Source organism: Ictidomys tridecemlineatus, chromosome 7, assembly GCF_052094955.1.
Source record: "Ictidomys tridecemlineatus isolate mIctTri1 chromosome 7, mIctTri1.hap1, whole genome shotgun sequence".
Taxonomy (NCBI): domain Eukaryota; kingdom Metazoa; phylum Chordata; class Mammalia; order Rodentia; family Sciuridae; genus Ictidomys; species Ictidomys tridecemlineatus.
Genome location: NC_135483.1, coordinates 130,504,615 through 130,524,710, shown reverse-complemented (window position 1 = coordinate 130,524,710; position 20,096 = coordinate 130,504,615). Strand labels below are relative to the sequence as shown.

General features: G+C 37.9%; 2 long non-coding RNA genes across 2 annotated transcripts in view; one reads left to right on the top strand and one right to left on the bottom strand.

Moving 5' to 3' along the window:
- The window catches only part of LOC144365328 (uncharacterized), a 46,741-nt gene that overhangs the window by 4,303 nt on the left and 22,342 nt on the right, over positions 1-20,096 (bottom strand). The window lies entirely within an intron of this gene.
- On the top strand, positions 9,718-11,839 carry LOC144365327 (uncharacterized). The gene is made up of 2 exons (XR_013423636.1): positions 9,718-9,903; positions 10,662-11,839. It is a non-coding gene; the product is annotated as an uncharacterized LOC144365327 (long non-coding RNA).

The following is a 20,096-nucleotide window of genomic DNA, read 5'->3' as shown; positions in this document are numbered from 1 at the left end:
TGTGGCTAGTGTTGTACCTACAAGCAATGGAGATGAACACAGGGGATTTCTTTCTGAGAACTCTAGATGGGGTTGTGAGTGAAGGCTTCACAGAGGAGGTGACACTTTCCCCCTGAGTTTTGAAGGCTAAGTAGCAGTTTTCCAGAAAGACAAGATGTGGAAGTGTGTAACTCAGTTCACTGAGTATGTCTCTATCCCAGATTCCTGGATTTTAAACAGTGAAGAATGAAGCTGGAAACAGTCATGGAGCAGATTGGGAAGGGGATTAGATACCATAATAAGAGCTTACCCTCCATCTCACCCAGAACCATTATTTTCAGCCTCGTGGATCTTTTAGACCAAAAAGTTTCAATGACATTTTAAAATGGATAATTTTAATTTTACCAATACATTATTTTTAAGCTACATTTATGAATATCAGAATTTAATAATGAAAAGGATTTTTTAATACCAGAAATAAGAAGGACATAATCCCAGGGGGAAAATTACCAGTCTTCTTAAGCGATAAAATTTAAGTATTTACTCATACACACACATTTATATATACATATACATATATAGGTTTATAAATTATGTATACCTGTGTATTTCCAATTATTATACTTAGTTTTTGTACAGTAAAACATTTATCACATATTAATGCTCATTCCTTGAGCTTTGAATCTGAGAACCTCAGATATACCTAATGAGGTATCAATGGAAAGTTTCAAATAGAATTACAGAAATTTTTTTTCTTACAAAATGAAAATACCCCTTACATTCCACTCAGACCATTAGCCATGTATTTCACAAACACTTTCTTATTTTATAAAATTGCCTCCTTTATTGTCTTAACAATATGCAGACTGAGTTGTCAAAGAGGCATTGAACATGTGGTGACAGCTCTCTTGGTAGCAGCAAACCCAAGGGTGATGAGATGTGGCTTTAGGTCCACATAACTACTAAATTTTTTCATTGATCAGAGCAAAAGAATTCAGAAAATCAAATCAATCTCCTCAGAGAATGCTCTACTTAAGTCATTCTGAAAATTATATAAGGATATAAAACTTTAAATAAGTTTTTGACTTAAATCTGGATCATTATATTCATGGATCAACCTGATTTGTTTATTGGTTTGTTCATTTCTGCCTTGTTAACTTTGCAGAAGAGTCCAAATAGCCATACTTCAAAGGATCTTGTATTTTTATGATTAATGGTGACATAAAACCCCAAATCAGAGAAATGCTAAGTGATGGATGAAATTCTAAAGCTCTACAAGTTCAGTCCACTTGGAATTCACATCAAAATGTACACAGGCATATCCTAGGCTCATGCTGAAACTGCTAAATTGAGCAATAAATCTCATGAGAGTTCAGCACATGAAATCTCTGGTATTTCCTGCTTTTTATTTGTCCAGAAATATTTCCAGGATAGCTTTTCTTATCATATTTCAGAACATGCTTTTATAAAACAGGAACAGAGAGAAAAGATTTCATCTGTGTTAATAAGATTGGTTCCATTTTGAACCCAGATTGGTTGTTGTATGACTGAGACAATCCATCTACCCCTGAGCCAAAGGTAAGATGCAAAACTCTTCACAAATAACAAAAAGGCATTTGGTAAGGTAACACACAATGTTGTTTTAAAAAGAAAAGAACAGAAAACTACATACTAACCCAAAGTTATAACATAATAAAAAAAATCATTGAGACAGAAACAATACAATTTTCAGTTAGAAGAACTGAGAAATTATCCCCCAAAGTCTTCAAACTCTTCATATTCAGCATATAATGCTTTTTAAGATTCTTCCCTGCTACCGTTTCTTCTTTCTCCTCCTGTATAGCTAAAATGTCAAAATTCATTGAACCTGCAATCCATACCTGGTACCCTCAAAGTGGTATGTGGTCATTTTTCTTAATCAAAGGTTTATTCCTTTGAAGGGAAGCATCCGTAATCGAAGCATGCGAGGAGAGGCATGAGATAAGAAATGAACAACAAAATACTTCAGCATTCTTGTTGATGATGTGCTTGACTCACTGAGAAGCCTTAGTCCCCTCAAATGGGGCAGATGATTCTAGATTGTTTTGGGTATTCTATCTAAAACTATGTCAGCCTCTTGCTGGAAGGCAGTAAATTCAGGCTTCTTGGGAAAATGAGGATTTAGTGGAGCTTGGAGGGGGCTCATGTTTTGTGGAACCTAAAGCTTATACAAATTGGAGGACCACCAGCAAGAAAAAGAATTACAACACAAAATAGGTACATTTTAGAACAAGAAAGGGAGTATGATTCTTGTGAGAAATTTTTAAAGTCTCGGAGATTTCTTATAACATCTCTCACCAGAAATACTGGCATAGAGTGCTTGCGGATTTCACCCTGATTTCCCTTCACATCTAGAACACAGCCAGCACTATTAGACCACATGGCTCTTGCCCATGAAGGGCCTTGATCGTATGAACTTTCAGGAACAAAATTAGTATGTTGGTCAGCTTTCTGATACTGTAACAAGTATCCGATATAATCAACTTATAAGAAGAAAAGTCTTACTTTGGTTCCCAGTTTGGAGGTTTAAGACCATTGTTTTTGGGCCTATGGTGAGGGAGCATTTTGTGGTGAAAAAACAGGTCAGAGCAAACCCACTGACCTCTTGGCTTGAAAGTGAAAAAAAGAAAAGGAAAGCACGCCCTACAATCCCCTTTGAGGGCATGTCCTCAGTGACCTAAAACCCCCCACTAAGCTCCACCTTCTAAAGTTTCTACCACATCGCAATAGTGCCAGGTTGGAAGGCACATCTTTAACCTGTGGACTTTTGGGGACACTCAGTATCCATTCATAGCAATAAGATTCTTGCAGATCTCGATGATTTTTCTAAACCTTTGAACTTGGAGATCGGCTAGACTACCTGAATTTAGAAGAATCACACTGGTGCCTCTTCAGAATTTTATGAGAATACTACCTCCTACTCTAAGAGAAAAGGATGATAGGAAAGGTCTCCTGACTGGCCAGTTGATGACTGCCAAACAGGTAGGAAAGACAGATTTTGGCTTCTGTTAATGACTTTTTGTTGCTTATTCAGCTATTGAGGCCAGTTTTCTTGTTACAGAGATTAAAATATCAAAATTTTCTTTACACCTAATAATATGGTTTTAAGATGAGAGTCTGGTTGTGATTTTTAATTTAAAAAAACTGGCAAATATGCAAATATTACCACAAAAAAAAACCTCTGAATGATTCTAAAATTCAAGTTAAGAATTGTGCAACCAAAGTTATCATTTTAATGATTTCTCCCAAACTTTTATCTGGCTTATGGCTAATTATTTCCCCATAGCAAGCTCCTCCATTTAATTACTTGTAAATATGTTTTATGAAAGATTTATTTCAGAAGTTGTACCACAAAACATGAACTATAGCATTTCTGAGGATTTAAGAACTAATCAAGATGAATAGTGTAGACTCTCAAAAAACGGAGTGTGATTTTAGAGCTATGTGTGTTCATTAGTTTGTACATTGATGGTGTACAAATTGATTTGATAAAGTGAGTCCAATCCTGCCAGTGAGTCCCTTGGCTACTAGATGTACATTCAAGCTTGTATTCTTATAAAACTTTTAATATTCACAGAAAGAAATTTGTCTACCTTCACAATGCCCACATACACATATGTGTGTATGTGTGCTCACACTTGCATGCAAACCTGGGAGATGATTAAAACATACAATGCCAAACCCATATGTATTTAGCATAACCAACTGTCCCAGTTTTCCTGGAACCAACCTGAATTTAGCACTGAAATCCTGTGACCCAGTAAACCCATCAGTCCTGGGCAACCCAGGACAGCTGGTCACCCTACTAATATGATAGCACAGATGTGATAAAAAATAAATCCCACTGTTACTAAATAGCAAGAATCCAGATCAGAGCTACAGACTAGAATCTTAACCTGGAACTTTCAAATCCTTAGATGTCTATAACTCCTTGAAATGGTAGGCAAAATGGGTGAGGAGGTATGTGTGTGCAATTTTCTGTTCCAAGGTTTGCAGTTTTCAACAGATTTTTAGTGTGATTTCCCTAAAACCCAAAAGAGAAAATCTAGCTATGGAAGACTTCCCAAAAGATGTGTGGTCTATTTATCTGTCTAAATACTATAATTGTTTGGTTTTGTTGCACTTTGGATAAGACCATCAGTTAGTAGAACTACCAGAGATGATTGTTGATGTAAAGATGCTGACAAGGACATTGTTTATTATGACATGCTGTCTCCCTTTTATGAGAAGTCGTGAAAAGAAAGATCTGTCTTGTCTTGCTTTCAAAAGTCATTTTCTTCTTCAAATTTTGCTTTTCTCTTGCAGACAAAAAACCTGAACATATTTCCCCTTTCCTTCATCTTTTAGACATCTTAAAAATAAGTATTGACCCTTTCATACAATGTATGTATTTTTTGTACATATAAATTCCTGGCTCTGCTTTATGTACCTACTTTACGTACCTGGCTCTGCTTTATGCTCCCTTTGTTTCATTTTTTTAACCAAATACTAATATCTGTTATTCTACCAGTTAGTAATTAGATTTGGCTACAAGCATGGGAAACTCCCCAAATAAGGTGTTAAATCAAATAGAGTCTCATTTTGCTCACATGAAGGAGACTTTCCTTCCCACTGTTTTTGTCTCTGGCTTGCAGAATGGCTATTCTACTTCAGCACTGAATTCTCATTCCAGGAATAAAAAGAAGAAATACAAATGTCAAAAGGCAGGTACCATTTCTATTTACTTTCATTAGCAGAACTTAAGCATTTAACTAACCTTAGCTAGAAGAGACACTGGGAAATATTATATCTATGTATCTATATATGTGTGTCTATGTCTATATCTATATCTATACACTTTTTTTTTGACTCACTGCTTCTGCCACCTGTACAAAATCAGGGCTTGATTGATAGAAGGAGGAGAATCACAACTTGCAGGTACCACCACAATTATCTTCTGGAACTTTATATTATCTTTATAATCTACTTTATGTCTCTTCTGGAGTTTGTGGAGAGGGTCATAGTAACAAATTAAATACATCAAATTACAACGGGATATTGGAAAAGGATCTCAGATGGTTTCTGATATGATGTAGTTACAACTCAGGTGTATAATGTAATTCTTGACTAACCTTTTAGTTTAAAATCCCAAAGTTGTTCCATTGTGAGAACTTGGGGTACTCATGCAAAATTGCAGATGTGGTTCCTACTCTCGGTTAACTGCCAGAGAAAGAGAACCTACTTTTATTTCATATGGAATAACTGCCATACACCAGGCACTGGGATAAGTTTGGAGAATTTAAAAATTAACAAGGTATAGTCAGTTCTGAGCCCAAAGAAACATGGCTAAGTAGGAACAACAGGGAGCAACCTCATGACTGTGACAGGGTTTGATAATTGCTACAAAAGGTGCAGATACATGACATGGTGAGGGCATGAAGAAAGGGCCCCAACCTGCTGTGAGAGAGAAGGACACAGACTTTCTGAACAAGGTAACACTTGACCTTGAGGATGAGTTGGAATTCTCACATGATATGGTAAAGAGGGGATTTACAGCCTGATTGTGCACAAGTGGAAAGTCACAAGTAGCCCTGAAATATGGATATATCTAAGCAAGAGATAATTTTGAAGGGTTCCAGACACCAAAAGACACGTGCACTAAGCAAAGGAATCTGGATTTCTCACTCCAGACAAGGGGAAAGTATCAAAGGTTTTTTTTTTTTTTTTCTCTCATGAAGAAGAGTCACATCCATGTACCTGAATATTAAAGACTACTTTGACAGGTGGCTGCTCTGCTGCCCAGAGACAAGAAGCAGTGTTGGGAGGCTGTCATAATAATCCAAGCAAGAGAAACTGAGAGGCTGAACTAGAGCAGTGTCTCTGGTGGCAGAGGGAGGGGACAGATTTTAAGCTGTTGTTAGGATTGTGGACTTGTCAGGATTTGGTGACTGATCATATACAGCAGGTACTAGGGGCTTAATACCTCCTTTATGTGATCAGTGCTCTCAGATTTGACTCTCTAAACTAGACATCTTAGCCAAATGACAATCTCCTTACCAGGAGAGAGAATATAGAGCAAAGAGCTGGATGCAGGTAGTTGGGGGATAAATCTCAGGAAAGGGGTCATGTAGCGGGAGAGAGGTTGGCAGCAGTTCTGGAGCACCCCTGGAAAATTGCCTACAGGAAATCAGAATTCCATTTCCTTCTACCTTCTGATTTCTCCAGAACCTCCTGTGGCAATGATACCCTTTCTCTTCATTATTTCCAGCCTCACCTTCTCCATGACCTCCTTCCCTGCAGCCTGGAGCCATATTCCCTATGCAATTCATCATCTCCAGCATCACCTCAACCACTTCCCACCTTCACTCTGGGCTCCAACCACTCTGCACTTGTTATTGGCTTTAGGTAGGCGGCATGTTCCCACCCACCCCAGGGCCTTTCCATGATGGACTTTGCCCTTTGCCTGAATGTCCTCTTCACTCCACTCTGTTCTTTTCACCTAGTTCCTTTCATGTCTCCTCAAGCCCATAGGCAACCCCTATTTATATTCCCAGAGCACCTGATACCTCATGGCATTTTGTCTAATTAAAATGGTTTATGTCATTGTTTCTGATTTTGTTTAATGGCTGTGGTTCATGATGGACTTTGCCCCTTGAAGGCAAGGTGTCTCTCCGTCTTGCAGGGAGCTTTGCTACAGCACTCAGTAGACATTTACTGATGAACGGATGACATGCAAATCTTTCCCATATTAAAAAATGAAAATAACTTCTTCCCAACCCCAAATTCATCTTTAGCCTCTGCCATCTATTTCTCCTCTGTCTGCCATCAAGCATCTTGAAAGATGAGATAGTGTTGCCATGGGCTTTGGTAAATCATATAGATGAGAGCTAGGCAGAGAAGGCAAGCACTGACAGGCAAAGATAGAGGCCTGAACACTCTCCTAAGCATGAAGAGTGTTCTCCATATTCACTATTTTCATAGTATCTTCTACTATTTATCATTTGACCCACAACAATCTCACATCATGTGGCTGTTTCGCTACTGAATCTACTTGGGCAAATGTGTTTGCTAAATTCATTGTGAATTCTAATAGTTAAGAGTTCAGTTATTAAGTTGGCCCCTCTGCAACATCTATCACTGTTGTCCTCCTCTTCCTTTGATGGGCTTCTCTAACGCCACCTGTTTCTGGATTCCTGCCTCTCTGATAATATCTTTCTGTTCTTTACTATCTTTGTTCCTTTGGACTTCTAATAAATGTCAGGTACTACCCTAAATCACCTTAGCTTATCACTGTGCTCTGGAACAGTCTCACTCAAAACAAGCCAAGTTTTTGGCTACCAACCACAAAATTTCCAAAGGAAGTTTCTACTTCTTCCTGTGAAAAATGAGCCTACACAGGAACACTGTGAGGGATAAGAGGAAAAGGGATAAGCTGACATGTAGGTATGTTTTAGGGTGAAGGCTTGGGGGTTTGCCTGGTGGACTCTGCTTATCGTAAGACAGTAGTAGGTGTTTTCCTGGGACTGAGTGTGGCAGATGGGTTCAAGTGTGGAGCAGAGACTGAGGAGAAAGGAGAAGTATCTACCTAGTGGAGGAATATCTGTCAAGGTACTACACAAGCACTAAGGAATGTGGACCAGCTCCAGGCTGAGACAGTCCCTCTCCAGCAATTCCTAGGATCCAGTTCAGAGTGGCTGGGGAATTGTATGGCAGGTTTCATAGGAAAACAGAGGGGAAAGGGAAAAGTTTTCAGTCAAACTACAAACCACAGTAATTTCAAAGGATACAGAGTATAGAGCTGCAGATGGAGAAAAAAGGTCTAGTAACACCCTTATAGACCAGTAGAATGAGTGATCAGGATCCTCTAATTCCTTTCAAGGTAAGGACTGCTCTTTTGTTTTTGTTTTTGTTTTTTGTTCCAGGGATTGAACCCATGGGCGCTTAACCACCAAGCCACATTCCCATTCCTATTCTATATTTTATTAGAGACAGGGTCTTGCTGAGTTTCTCAGGACCCCTGTAAGTTGCTGAGGTAGCCTTTGAACTCACGATCCTCCTGCCTCAGCCTCCCAAATTGCTGGGGTTTACAGGTGTGTGCCACCACACCTGGCATAAGGACTGCTCTTGTAGGAACTCTCCGTCAAAAAATAAAATGGAGGAAGGAGTCCCCTCTTATTTTCTGACTTTTGCTTGCTTTCCCCTTTTCCTTGCCTATTCTTCTGCATCAGGACAATGAACAATTCCCCATAAGCACTAGCTTCAGAGTCACTTGGTCTGACTCTCCTATACACCATGTGACCTTGGGCAAATTTTCAATGTAAAGCTTCTCAACTAGAAAAAAAGATAATAATAATGGTCCCTCACTCCTGTGGCTGTGATGAGAATCAAACATACACATACAATCATACATACAAAGCTCAGCAAAGTGCCTGGTACAGAGAAAATGCTTGGTAAATGAGAATTGTCATCATTAACATCTGGAGAACTTAGGATTTGCTAAGGATTGCCCTCCAAATAGGAGCATTTTAAGATAACATTTTATTATAAATTATAGATTCTAGTGGGGGTTTTCCACTGTGGGCATCTCTCCTGTGTTCCATTAGCAGAATACTTGGATTGGTGGTGACTCATTGCTCTAGACTAGGTCTGATTTTTTAATGCCCAACCAGGCTTTTATTTCAACCTTAGGATACAGAAATTTTGAGATTTACGCACTAGTGGAGAGAGAGGAAACTTTATTCTGAAACCATACTTTCTCGCCCAGGGGTGACAATGTACACTGCCTGTTTGTCATGTTAATGTCCTTGGCCTCCTGGCATCTCTTCTGTGTGTCTTAAATTGGAGTTTTGGAATGGTTAAGACTTTTCTTGAGCTGACTGGTTTTGTCAATCACTGGAACCAAGCAATTTCTGAATTTGCTACATCAGCATGACGCTGTATGTAGTTGTCATTTTTCATAACCCTGTGAGCAGACAAGCAGTTACCAGGCTGGGTTATGGGAGTCAGACAGAGCTGGCATCTGAATCTAGCTACACAATTTACTTCACTTTTGTAAGCCTCAGAGTACTCATCTGTAAACTGGGATGATAGTGAAAGCGCCGACTTCATAGACGGTGGTGACTGTTAAGGGAGAATAATATATAAGAAGAAATGTATCCACAGTTCCTGGTACATACTCAACTCAGAAATGCTAGATAATTACTAATTTAAATATTTTTTCATCAGTCTTTTTCACGTTATTTTATCCACCTAAGTGAAAGACCTGCGGGGAGTGGATGGGGAAGAACTAGATGGGTTATGTGATTAGTCTTACCAAAAAAAGAAGTAGCTGTCTTCGCCCTCAAACTAAAGACTTCAGTAGTTTCAAATGATTTAGATCACTTTAAATATACATGAATGAATCATCAAAATAGAAAATTCATTTTCAAAATAGCCTATGAAGAAAATGTAAAAATGTCACTCTGTGCGACATTGTAGGGATCAGTCGGTGCCATTTCCATAAACGGGCGCAGCAGTCTTAGTTGTGGTGTGTGGTTACTGCTGTGGGGTGGGTGCCATCCTGGGTCTGCACCACAGTCTGTATCGAGACAGTAGAGAACCATGGGATGGGTAGGAATCCAGAGAGCCACCAGCCCTGTCTCTGCACCTGGAGACAAGACCTCCCCACCCTTCTACTTCAGTTGGGCTAAGATTTCTGGTCTCTGCAGATCAGGACTGGACAGGTCAATGCTCTCGGAGGAGTCCTCCTGCAGAAGACTTTTGGAGCAGAGCCACAGATCTGCAGCCCATCTTCCTGCCTAGACCTGGGAACGGATCCAACTTTAAAAAATGAAAGAGATTTTCCCAACCACTGACAGTCATTGCTTAATAACTCTCAGGGACAGACTCTTCTTGCCTCCTTGCCTGGTGAGTTTTATTTTTGAAGATTATATGCTCTCCTTTGTTCTTTCCTTAGGTAGAGATGGGCAGCATAAATATGGGTGGGCTTCAAGGAGAGGATGGGGGTATAGCATATAATGACATTCCATCCCTTCTACTTAAGACACCTCAAACCACAATGCCTTTGCTTATAATTCTCTCAACTTATAATTCTCTCAGCTTCTTAAGAATTTTATATTTTTGATACCAGGGATTTAACCGAGGGGTGCTTTACCACTGAACCACATCCCCAGCCCCATTTTAGTTCTTATTTTGAGAAAGGGTCTCACTAAGTTGCTTGGGACCTTGCTAAGTTGCTAAAGCTGAAGCTTTGAACTTGCAATCCTCCTGTGTTAATCTCTTGAGTCTCTGGGATGACAGGTGTGTACCACCATGCCCAGCTAAGAATTATTTTTTTAAATCAATAAAATCGTGTGTATCAACCTTATAAATACTCCTTTTTAAAAATTACCTGCAAATTATTGTAACTGTGAAAATTGTCACTTTTCATAAAATCGAAATCCATCTAACTAGATCCCTAGACTTAGCACATGTTTCTGTTCTAAAAAGCAATATTAATTTTGTAGTTTATTTAAATAACTTCCTAACTTCACTAGAGGTTTAATTTACAGTTGGGATTTTATGGATCAAATCATATTTGATTGTACCAGTTTTTTAAAAAAAATATTCTAAGAATCTGTTAATATCTCAGCTAAATAAAATGTTTATGTTTCTGATTTCTGCAGAGCACAGTTTTCATTGATGGCTGCGCCCCATTACTTCAAATTCAGTAATAACAGCAAGTGAGACTACTCAACACAGACTGAAGTTCTAGTCATCGTGCACATTTCATTCTATGGATTTAATTTCACATTTACGTTGGCTTGCTATAAATTGTCAGCAGAAATCTACACAAAAATTGCCAACTAAGACTTGGGGGAAAAAAAACACTTTAGCACCTTAACTGATATTCAGGGAATACCTAAGGAATACTATTTCTAACACAGGCTGAAGCTTCCTTTTGCTGACATCACAATGCCTAACCATTCCTATTACCAGATTCAGGAAAATTCTGGACTCAAAGTATATATAGAGAATCTACATCTGAGTTCTGTCTACTCTGGAACAGTAAATGCAGCCTAGAAGGATGACCTACAGAGCCAGCCTCCAGGGTTAAGGAGGAACATCTGCCTCTCAACAAATATGCTATCATTTGTCCTGTGCAAATTACACTCCTTTAAGCCATCAAGTGAGGCTGATTCTGAAAGAAGGGGAGTTAGTAGCAAATACTTTCTGGTGTTTGTTTTTGTGGCGCTAAGATGGAAGCCAGGGCCTTGCACGTGCTAAAACAAGCACTCCATCACTGAGCTCCACCCCCAGCCCTTTGGTTTTGGGGGATTGGTTTACTTCACTTAGCATGATACTCTCCAGTTCAATCCATTTACTGTCAAATGTCATAATTTCATTTCTCTTTATGGCAATGGAATATTATGCTTCAATGGAATTTTTAACAAGCTTAGAGTCACATGACTCCCACTTATGAATTGGTAAAGGTCACACAGTGTCCAAGTGGCTTTCTTGAAAAACTCACCCTTCAGATATCCCCCTGGAGTGCTCCCACTAAGAACCCAGCCCCCATGAGGGGAAAGGCCCAAGCCACAAATTGAGGCCATGCTTAGAGCCTGCAATCAACTGTCTCAGCCCAGGTGCCAAAAATTGGACAGAGGAAGCCTCCAGATGGTTCCAGACCCCGCTGATCCAGTCACCCTCAACCATTCAGTTTTCCAAGTTAAGATCCCAGGCATCACGGATCCCCATATGCCTTACCTGACTCCTGCCTAGAAGAATCTGTGGGCATATTTAAATAATTATTGTTTCAAACCTCTAAAATATTTGTTTCTGAGCAATAGACAATTGGAACAAATTGTATGTGTGCCTATTCTTCCCTCTAATCATGGAAATGTATGATTTTGTAACTGTCACTTTTTTCCCCTTGCTCTTATTAAATCACCAGTATGCTTGTTGTTATATAATGGAGCAGTTTAAATAACAGGGAAAAAATGCATGTTTCAGAGTCATATAAAACCCTTCCTCTTGGGCTATATGTAGCAGCTGAGAGCTACTTATATCTATCAGTTTTATCATAGCAATGCAACATTTCAAAATATCATATCAATCTTTATTGGCTTCATTCTTTCTTTAGATTTCCAAGGAAGCATTAGCAAACTCTAGTCATTTAGCAGAACATTAAAGAAACAATACTTCCTTAAATAAGATCTCAAGTCTTTACCCGACGTAAACTGAGATGTTAGTGTCTTACCTTATATATATATATATTTTTTTATTTCACTCCAAGTTTTAACACATGAAAGGGTTTAGAAAGGTAACTGGTATTTGGGAAATGTGATAGACATGTTTATATATTACTATTATCATTATTACTATTTTTTATTTATTTCTACAAGCTGTGTTCTGTTGGGTTTTGACCAGTGTTTAACTTTGTTAGAGTAATTTTGAAGCTGAAGTTTTCCAGGCAAAAAAGTACCCATAGGTGACCTCATTGTATTCTGTCTATTAGTGTTCTGGTACTCTTATTCACCCCATTAAATATGAAATTAGGTACCCCTCACTTAGTCCCAAGCCCTGCCTGCCCTTGCCTCCCGTGACCTCTGTGATGGAATGGAGGCCTGGAAGTACAAGCTGTGTATTCAAAACTGTTCTGTCATCTAGATTATTAATGAAAACACAGTGTTAGGTCTAGAACTTAACCCTCAGTAGCACTGCCTTTCAAACTCTTTTTCTTTGCATTTAAGTTATTTAGGAAGGATAATTTCCTATATTGTCACAATGTGCCAAAAAAATGAGCTTTTATGCTCTCTGATGATAATATATCCCAATATTTCATGCCTAGAAAATCCTAGGGAAAAAAGGATTTCCTAGTCTTAAACCTAAATTTCTCCTGCTACAAGTGAAGTTCCTTCTCTCTCTGTATCAAGACATTCAATACAGACAAGTTTCCCAGAAGCATCTACCCCATATTGCTGCAATCCTTGAAAAACTTCCCATACACCATTTTGTCTATGAGGCCTGTAGAAAGCGGCTTTTCAAACTGAAAATCATTTTTACATCCCTTTAAGTGGACAATGAACTATTAATAATGTCTTTAATGTATTCCATGATCAGTGTCTGTCAAAAGAAATCTATCAGATTAGCCCACCCTAAAGTTATTCTTGCCAAAGCTTTGATAGTGATTAGTCATTTTCCTGGGAATTTTAAAATGAATTTTTTATGTTTCCCAATATATTTTTTGGATGTAAGAATTAACATATCCTTCTAGCTTCTTAGAGTTATCTTCTTAAATAATGCAGTATTACCTTCCCAACACTCTTCTTCACATGTTTGCACATATTTATCAAATCCAATTTAAGTCCTTCATCAAGTTAATTACTTGTCCTGCTCAGTCTCTGAATGCCCTATTCCTTGTCTATTCTTAAATCCTGATCTCCTAAGCTAGGTATAAAATGAATAAATGACTGAATGTATATGTGTGTGCTTTTTAAACTATTCTCTTTTCTTCAGTTATAAAAATACAATATTCCTTAACTTACTTTTTTGTCCTTGATTAAAAAAAAAAAGACTTGTCTTTCTTTCAGGTCTCTTTTAATTTCTTCTTTAATGAAACAATTTTTCTTTTACTATTAAAATCTATTTTCCTTTCATTTTGGCTGTCCATTTCCACTGTGTTCATTTAGTAAATACCATTAAATTTCTAGCAAGTTCTATGCTCTCCAAATGCTTTTCTGGCACCCAATTTCCTGTCTTTCTTCCTTGAAATTCCTAAAAGGTTTTGTGCTTTGGAGAACAAACACTGACTGATACGCTGCCTCTAAATTCCTTGAAAAACAAGATATTTAAAAATACTATTAATACAATGTGTTATTAGCAGGCCAAAAAAAAATTGAACTATGCTTTAAGTAGGATAGGCAGATAGCATCAGATCTACAGAAAACAAAACTGAAGAAAAAGAAAGCCATTGTCTAAAATCATACGTGAGAGGACTGTGGTGAAGGTGAGGGTGGCCCAGGGAGGGTGGCAAAATTTAGAACCAGTGGATGCAGGGAGTGAGGAAATGCATGGGGGGACTCCTCAGGGCACTGAATCCAGAGAGCTGCATTTAGTACAGCCTGACCGTCAACAACTCCTTTGCCTCCTGCTTGTACTAAAGCAGGTAGCAATAGTGGATGATCCCAAGCTAAAGCAAGGGTGGGCAAGAGGCAGAGTATTTTTACCCAAGATAGTTGCTCATCCCCAAGAGGAAATAGGAAACTGCTTAAAAAGAAGACACTGCAGCAGGACACCTTCCTGTGGCTTTTCCTGTCCCTGGTCAACATTTGTCAGTAGTACCAATATTCACAGGTCTGTAAAAAGGAAGTTTCAGATGAAAAGATGAGCAAGCAATTAAGAATTCCCTACGTACTTGAGGGAAGCCAATAAATGCTAGAGAGGCCTGAAACTGTTCCACAGAAGGACTTATCACTACATTAAAAGGACTCTGTATAGCAAGAAGAAGACTAAGTAAAATTAATGTCCACAAAGAAGTTTGAGAAGACAGTGCATCTGTGAAAACAATCAGAAAATTTCTGTAAATTAAATATGTATTTGACAGTATTAAAAACATAGCATTTATTCTAAATAAGAGGACATTCACAGGTAAGAACTTATTAAGCCAGAAGGTCAATCCTAACATCCTCTCACAAGTCAGCTTACAAGGAAAGTGCTGTGGAAAGCAGGAGAGTTGCAGGATAGACATAAACTACAGACTCAAAACTCTCAGATCTGTCGAACAGGAACTCCAGGAGAGGAGCAGGAAGATTGGAAGGCGGGGAGGAATGGGTAATCGATAACATAATCAGATAAAATTTTTAGCTGAAGAGTCTTGGTTTCTTAGATTTAAAAACTGGCAGAAACGATACCTAGAAACATCATAGTGAAATTCCAAAGCTACTGAGAAAATCCCATTTCCAGAGCAACAAAACCATATAATCATATAAAAATACTATCGGATTGCTGGGAAATTTCTTATTGCCAAGAAATCCCAGGTATGAGAAAACAGTAGAAAAGTTTATCAAAGTTTCAAGAAAAACATTTTAAATCTAAAACCTCACATTTTAAAATCAACTATGGTATTGTCAACATCGGCCAATATCAGACAAAATAGAATTCTAAAAAATACATTTTAAATTAGAGAGATAGTTATGTTTTCTATTGATAGAAGGTACAATCAACCAAGAAATTTCATAAAACAAACAAAACTTTATAGAACTAGAAGGAGAAATTGATAAATAATCACAATCAGTGACTCTAATATATTTCTCTTGTAAATAAAAATATTAAGCAGACTGTGCATCAAAGGACACAATTGAGAGAGGGACAAGACAACCTAGAAATGAGAGAATATTTTTGCAAACTATAAATATGATCAGGGATTAATGTCCAGAATAAGTATATAATACATACAATTCAACAACAACAAAAAACCCCCCTGATTTTAAAAAGGATAAAGAACATTTCTTCAAAGACAAATAGCCAAAAAGCTCATTAAAAATATGCTCAGTATTTACTCATCATTAGATAAATGCAAATCAGAACTACAAACATATCACCATAGTCCATATTCCAGGATGGCTACTGTAAAAAATATATTATCAAAAAATAAGTCTTAGTAAGGATGTAAAGAAACAGGAACATTACCAGTGAGAAGGTGAACATTGCAGCCACTGTGGAAAACAGTATAGCTGTTCCTCAAAAAAGAAAAAAAATTCTATATATCCAGCAAGTCTATTTCTGGGTATATATTCAAAGGAAATGAAAGCAAGGTCTTAAATAGATGTGTACAACCAGTTGGTAACAACATTATTCACAACAGCCAAGAGATGGAAGCAACCCAAGTGTCCATTGGTTGATGAACAGATAAATAAGATATGGTATATGTACAATGAATGCTACTCAACCTTACTGTTTTAGTCAGCTTTTTCCATCACTGTGACTAAAGGACCTGACAAGAACAATTTTAGAGGAAGAAAAGTTTACTAGAGGCCTCACAGTTTCAGAAGTCTCCACCCATAGAAGTCCAGCTCCATTCCTGGGGGCTTAAAGTGAGACAGAACATCATGGAAAAGTAGTGGCGGAAAAAGTGGCTTACATGGTGATCAGAAAGCAGAGAAAGACTCTACTTTCCAGATACAAAGTATATACCCCAGAGCCATGGTCCCAATGAACTACCTCCTCCAGCCACACCCCACCTGCCTCCAGTTACCATTCAGTTAATCCCATGAGGAATAATTCACTGATTAAGTCAAGGCTATAATCCAATCATGTCTCCTCCAAACCTTGCATTGATTTGAGATTTGGGGGGACACCTCATATCAAAACCATAACACTTTCAAAGGAAGGAAATTCTGATACCTGCTCCAACAGGAATGAACCTAGAGCACATTAAGATAAGTGAAATAAGTCAGCCATAAAAGGTCAGATGATGTATATAATTCCACTCATACAATGAAGTAGAATACTCAGATTCATAAAATTAGAATGGTTATAGGGGATAGAGGGGGGATGAATAGTTATTGTTTAATGGGCACAGAACTTCAGTTATAAGAGATGAAAAGGTTGCAGAGATGGATGGTAGTTAGTGATGGCTACACAACAATACAAATGCCACTGTGTAGAGAGCAGTGATTTGAATCATGGCCTCTAACTCTGTGCAAAGGCTCAAAGTCATCAGTCAAGGCCTTGAGTTCAGGCACCAACTCCCAGGGATTCTGAGAAAACAAGATGATCTAATGTCTTGCCAGTCCTGTGTTTTTCAGATTGTCTGCTTTGCTGAAACTTTCCCCAAAATAACCTTTTATTGAAATCTATATAATAAACGTGCTGAGCTAGCTCTGGGTCAGTCAAACTCAGAGTTTGGCTGAACTACCTGGCCCCACCTTTTTCTCTTTATGTGTGTCAGTTTGTCCCATCATCCCTTGTTTGGTATCCCCTTCATTAACAGCCGTGGCTGAGAGGGCCATGACATCACTGGATTGTACACTTTAAAATAGTTAAAATGGCAGATTCTATGTATATTTTACCACAATTAAAAAAAATAATAAAGGTGGGGAGGGAGAAAGAAAGGAAGGAATGGAAGAATTCAGAGAGGGGGAAAAAAAGAAACCATAAATAAGGTTGGGAGCATCCAGGAACAGAAAAGAGTTGGGTCTTGCTCCTCATGATGTAACCCCTCACCCCTGGAATTGTGAGTAGAGACACCTCATGCAGGTTTTTCTCCAACACAGAGTTTGAGAGTAGAGTGGAAAAAGGGAAATATCAAGGCAGAAGGAATTCTGAAATAATGCCTTCCCAAGTCTAGCAGGAGGAGTAGACTTTCCAAAGGGCCTCATTGGGGACCAAATTCTGCTTTTTGTTCATAGAATTTGTAACTTGGTTTGTAATTTGTTCCTTTTCTAGTTTACCTATTTGTGTTTTTATCATCTGACCCTTTCTCCAAGACTAATCTTCCTGAGAGCAAACAGATCACTGCCCTGTGTTTAGAAGAATGCTGGCTTTGAAATGTGGGACCCATGAATACTTGTTGGATGAATAAAAAAATATCTTGAAATGAATCTTTGTGCATAATATGCAAATATTTCTAAGAAGCATTCCTGGAGAAACTATTGCTGTATGAAAGGGCATATGCACTATATATTTTGGTAGTTGTTAGGATGATCAGCAGGTCCAGACTGTTTGATGTGCTTAATTAGTTAGTGTGTATTGAAAGGGCCATTTTTAGAGAGCTCAGTGTATATGGGCTCATTTATGCATACCCAAATGTTCTAATGTGCAACCAGGATGAGAGTCACTGTTTTAGACCACCTTCTGTGTTGTTTTCACTATAAAATACATAAAGGTCCAGCTGGGTGTGGTTTTCTCATAATTGCTCCAGCCAATTCACCCACAACTACCTAGTCAAATGGTTCACAAAACTCAGTTTTTTATTTATAAATGTTGATGCTGGCAGTAAGAAGTAGAGAACAATTGTTTGCAAGAGTTCTATGACTCTTTAATGTTGAATTAATCTTCTGGAAATCAAATTCATAATTTATGCAGTGTATAATGTGAAGCACATGTCACCCACTTTGGCTTTGAATTCCTCACATAGATCATTTTATATAAGCAATGTGCTTGCAACTGAGACTCTCACAGGCAAGAGTTTTGGTAAAGTTTGCCTATACGATTTAAAACTTGTATGTTATTATGGACAAGAGAATAGCCTTGCAAATATCCTATCTTAGTACTTATTAAGTGTGTTAGAAGAGTAGAAACTTTAGAAACAAAATACATGACTATGTAACCAAACTATATTTGTGTTTTACTAATAAGTTTTAAGATATGCAAGAATGGCATGTCTTATCCCTAAGAGTTAGTGTAGAAAAGATGGCTAAAATACAAAATGACAAACAGAGAATAAGGAGTCAAGAAATAGTTCCATGACATTAGTTCTAAGTAAGAAACTAGAACTAATGGACAATGGCAATAATATAACTACAAGAAAATGTTCCTGAGGTAAATTAGATACTAAACTAGATATTACCAAAAATAAATAAATAAATAAATAAATAAAACAAAACAAACAAAAACCCACCAACACCACCAAATAACAACTACAAAAACAAAACAAAACAAAACCAAAAACACAGAACCTAGGAAACAGCCTAAAAAACATGAAAATCAAACTAGCCTCATAACTTTTCAACAACCAATTGGATTTTCACCCAATTACAATTATATTTTGAACCTAAAACCCTCATATTTGTCATACATGGATGTAGGCAAGTGAGTCCTAGAGGTAGCAGGATTCAAAAAATATTTCATGTACAAACTCCTCACCACAAAAAAAAAGTTGAAGACATACTTGAGCTAACCAAGAGGTTAATGAGACTAACAATTACGATTTTTTACCTATAAAATATGCAATGATCAAAAAGCTTGATAGTATACAGTGTTGATAAGGATGTAAGCAAAGAGGAAACCATGTCTTATTTATGGGAGTATAAATTGGGGTGATCTCCCTTAAAGGCAATTGAAGATAGCTGACAATGTTTATTTATTTTTTTTTTAAAGAGAGAGTGATAGAGGGAGAGAGAGAATTTTTTAATATTTATTTTTTAGTTATTGGCGGACACAACATTATTGTTTTGTATGCGGTGCTGAGGATCGAACCCGGGGCCGCACTCACGCCAGACGAGCTCGCTACTGCTTGAGCCACATCCCCAGCCCAGCTGACAATGTTTAAAATGCTTATATTCCCTCCTAGCTGACATACCACATACCATGGAGCAGGCATAGGAGGAGGCATAGGACTGTCATGGCAATAATTGTTGGGGACACCAATATTGGCACAAAGGATGGAGAGTAGAGTTCATGAGATAAAACATTTGGTAGGTTATAGAAAAAACGGTTATTTCTTAGCAACCATTTTTAAATGATGAAAATCCAATTAAAGAAACACAGTAGCTAAAACTTGTTGGAGGGGTCAGAAAATCGTTTTTGGCTTAGAGAGTAATGAGAAACCCAGATTCCTTGCTACCTCTCTTTAGTGAAGGCCTAGAATCAGAGAAGACATGAAGAAAGTTGTATTTAATTGATGATGCCCTACCATGTGGGCATCAGAGATGAAGGAGGGAGCCCTGAGTTTGAAGAAGAGGGTACACTGAACGCCAAGGTTGTCTCCCTAATGGCCATTCTTCCCTCTCAATTTTAGTTATTTATGGGGATCCCATCTCTCTTGACTGGTCCAGGATCCAGCTAAACTGTTGAGAAATGAGATTGATTAAATAGACCAGTGATCAGTTAAATGTGAGGGAAGGCTTGCTTACAGCTTCTGGGGAACATTTGCCCTCGAGAGAAAGCCTGGAATATTATCCTTTCTCCTTGATCTCGGTGTTATTTTGTATACATGTGAGGCCAGGAACTTCTGTAGCTGCTTTCTGACCCTTTCAAGAGTAATGACAAGGAAAGGGTGATAAGATTAAACCAAACTTACAGCCTCCCCTATTCTAGGATTTAAGTTAGGTCAGCCAATCATTTCTCTTTTTTAGAAGCTAGTGCAAGTTGAATGTTCTTTCACAATAATCTAAAGC